The sequence below is a fragment of the Plutella xylostella genome, chromosome 25 (genome assembly GCF_932276165.1).
Source record: "Plutella xylostella chromosome 25, ilPluXylo3.1, whole genome shotgun sequence".
NCBI lineage: Eukaryota > Metazoa > Arthropoda > Insecta > Lepidoptera > Plutellidae > Plutella > Plutella xylostella.
The window spans coordinates 4455860-4460160 of NC_064005.1; positions in this window are offsets into that span (position 1 = coordinate 4455860).

Here is a 4301-nt window from a genome sequence, read left to right on the forward strand (position 1 = left end):
GCGTATCGATAGGGTGATGAATGAGTTCTAGGGGGCGGGGGCGGGGAGGGGGGGTCATAGTGAATATTAACAATGCATCTTCGATAGACAGAAGATAGGCAAGGGGATAACAGTCTGCCAAGGTTTTGATTTGCGCATCAAACTACACTCACGTGCAAAGAAACAGTTCCACACACAAAATGTCGACACCAAACAGCCCCAATTTAGTCAAATATTTAAATTAAAATGTGACCGAAATATTATCGTTTTTAGTTGTTAATATCCTAATACTTAGATAAATGTACTACAATGTACTTCTACAGAAGGCGTCATTAAGCTATCCTTTTCCGTTTACGAGTAATTTGGTGCTTTTATCAGTGGAAACTTTTCATTGCCCGGGAGTGTAATTTAAAAAAATGCCAAACAATGTTGATAAAATTTGAAATTTGGGAAGCTGAATAATTAGGCTCATGTTTATGCTGGAATTCCACCGTGAAAGTTATTTTACTTTATCTGATAAACACAACAATCCCAATTCCATTAGCTACCAACACAGCAGATACTCATAATTAATCAAAATAGTATTAAACACATGTATCAATTTACTATCAGTATAACGTGAACATTGAACCGTAATTATTAATTTTCACAATATGGTCGTATCTTTCGTATACTTATTGTTGTTATAAAAAAGTAATTTATAGTTAGGAACAGTATTATTCCCTTTATCTTTATTCGTAGTCAGTACTAATTTTATTAGAAATTAGCTGAAACCAATGAAAAAAGATGGTTAAGGTTTAAACGATAGTCGATTCGTATTACATCAACGCTCCGGGGTTTTGAGTTTCAAGGAGAATGCAGTGTGCCTCGCATGAATGCACTTCAAATTTGCTATAGCTAAAAAAGAGTTGCACGAATGGGGTAGTTGGGGCATATAACAGTTATAACGAGCTACTGATAACCATTATCGTCACCTGAGGCAACCTTCAAAGCTGTTGCATATTATAATGCTATTTTATCTGCGCTATACTGTCTGGTAGTTTAACGTGTAATAAAGTAACATCACGCTCGTCTGATGTAGCTATTTTATTATTTTTCATGCTAATATCTCTGTATATTATCATAATTATATGCAGGTAAACTAAAAACATATGAAGCGCAGCGATTTTAAGGCTTTGCGATCCCGATTTGCAAGGCGTGACATTAATATCATGGCACACTCCATATCAACATGAGAAGTTAGGTCGTATACAGAAAAAAAGCTGGCTACTTACACCGAATGTGAAAATGTCCGTATAAAGCGATCGCCGCTGGCAACTAGCTTTCTTTCTGTATACAGCCTTAGAATGGTTAGCAAGTAACTTAAAGTGAGTAAAACAAATTATTTTGAGAACATTATCTCAGGTATTGTCGAAGTTACCAAACATTGTTCTGAACTCCGGCGCGAGGTCGTATCTTTCTTCATTACTTCGCTCGTACGAGAAAAAGCTTTATACACAGGGTGGTTAGAAAAACAAAGCGTGACGTGTGTTTATTATGGAGGTTCGCGGTATCGGCAGCGATGATAGATCGTTGGAATAATGGCCAACTTATAGCAATTTATCACGTCCCGACAACGAGCACCGAACATGCATTATTTATCCCCCTGTACACCAGCTGCGTAAACCCAACATGTTTGTTTTATTTTGCATATGCGCAAAAACTATACGTAGGTACATACGTCACGTCCGAAACGCTCGTTATTTTAGTATACATTATACTACTCGTGGCGCAGCGAATGTTATTCTGATTGGTTATTGGCGCAAACAAACAATTTAAATAACAAACTGAATTTCTGTCACTAATTACCAACTAACACTACCTACCTATGCACTTTTTTATTGCCAAATTTAATGCATTGTTATAGTTAGTCATAATTATCGGACCAATTAGCTAGGCACTTGTTGCAAATTTTAAAGAAGACGGAAGTTACAGCTGAAATCATAAAAAAGAACAGTTGACAACAGTGTGCAGTAAATCAGACAGTGTTTACCATGATGTTTATCAAGTGCTGTATACACGAGTACTTGCGGGTCACTCTAGTTTCATCACCATATCCCCACTGCTGGGGTATGGGTCTCCTTTCAATGGAGGAAGGGTTTTACTCCTAGTCCCACACGCTGGACTAGTGCGGGTTGGTGGACCCCAACATAAGCAAGCTTGTACTGAGACAGTTGTCGGGTAACTGGTCAACCCAACTGTGAGACAGGTATATGTTTTCTAGTTTACGAAAAAAATACATTTCAAGCTGAAGTAGCGCTCCGGCACCTGGGTGGCCCCACGCGTAATGTGGGACATCTGTTTCCATGAAACACCCATAAAACGGTCACTTGTAACTGTATCTAGATGGATTCATAGATTATGAAATTGTTGCAATGTCATTATTGCACTTACAATGACACGATAACATTATAATAAATCATATTCATGCACATTAAAATGAAATTCTGCTAAGAAAGTAAGTATATATTTCAGTTTGTTTGTTTGTTACCTTATTTTATGCTATACCGTTACTTTAGTTACGTACCTCAGTGATAAGTTATTGTGACTTTTTTTTACTTAAAATATATTTTGTTTACGTTCACCGGACTTCTAGCATAATTTCATCTTTCATACCCTTCCCATTATACCTATTTAAATGGTTAAAATAAAGCATTAAGCTGTTTCACTAAACAACATGAAGCCGTGAGTGCCATTATCTGCGCTGGTTTCGGGAAAGCGCCGGGAAGCTAACACAATTTGTTACTCCGTGTGACAATATTACTTTTCCTTGAAGTAAGGTAAAGAGGTTGACTAGCACTTACCTATTTTTCGTAATGACAGTTGTGTGTGTAATGTATAAAGCTCGTACTAATATACAGTTACCTTTCTTATATATACAAATGAATTGCTGTTCGTTAGTCTCGCTAAAACTCGAGAACGGCTGAACCGATTTGGCTAATTTTGGTCTTGAAATATTCGTGGAAGTTCAGGGAAGGTTTAAAAGGTAAGAAAGGTAGGGTAGGGAAGGGTAGTGTAGTGTAGGGTAGTATAGGGTAGTGTAGGGTAGTGTAGGGTAGTGTAGGGTAGTGTAGGGTAGTGTAGGGTAGTGTAGGGTAGTGTAGGGTAGTGTAGTGTAGTGTAGGGTAGGGTAGGGTAGTGTAGGGTAGGGTAGGGTAGGGTAGTGTAGGGTAGTATAGGGTAGTATAGGGTAGTGTAGGGTAGTGTAGGGAAGTGTAGGGTAGTGTAGGGTAGTGTAGGGTAGTGTAGGGTAGTTTAGGGTAGTGTAGTGTAGGGTAGGGTAGGGTAGGGTAGTGTAGTGTAGTGTAGGGTAGGGTAGGGTAGGGTAGGGTAGGGTAGGGTAGGGTAGGGTAGGGTAGGGTAGGGTAGGGTAGGGTAGGGTAGGGTAGGGTAGGGTAGGGTAGGGTAGGGTAGGGTAGGGTAGGGTAGGGTAGGGTAGGGTAGGGTAGGGTAGGGTAGGGTAGGGTAGGGTAGGGTAGGGTAGGGTAGGGTAGGGTAGGGTAGGGTAGGGTAGGGTAGGGTAGGGTAGGGTAGGGTAGGGTAGGGTAGGGTAGGGTAGTGTAGGGTAGTGTAGGGTAGTGTAGGGTAGTGTAGGGTAGTGTAGAGTAGTGTAGGGTAGTGTAGGGTAGTGTAGGGTAGTTTAGGGTAGTGTAGAGTAGTGTAGGGTAGTGTAGGGTAGTGTAGGGTAGTTTAGGGTAGTGTAGGGTAGTGTAGGGTAGTGTAGGGTAGTGTAGGGTAGTGCAGGGTAGTGTAGGGTAGTGTAGGGTAGTGTAGGGTAGTGTAGGGTAGTGTAGGGTAGTGTAGGGTAGGATAGGGTAAGAGGCGGTATGAAGTTCGCCGGGTCAGCTAGTAATTATATATTAATACTGGTTGGAATTTTATCAGCGACATTTCCGTTAGAAGGAGTACAAGATCGGTTCTTAGTTAGACACACCTGATAAAATCCACCCTGTATAATTAAAATATATAGTTGGTACCGTTAAAACCTAACACCTCCATTACGGCACACGTTTGGAAACTTGTAGCAGACTTACTTACTCAGCATATTTTATTCTAAGTTTACAAAACACGACAGAGGAAAGTAGAAATAGTAGTCTTATTACCTGCGCTCGCACTTTACGTCTTACTAAGCTGGCGCATTCATCTTCATATAACTTTTACATCTACAATCCTTGCAAGAACTAATCTTCATTCCTTTACACTGGATTAAATATAAAAACATTAGAGAATACATTCTGTACTGTACAGAACTAACAATAAAACGAATTTGGCTGATCCCCTCA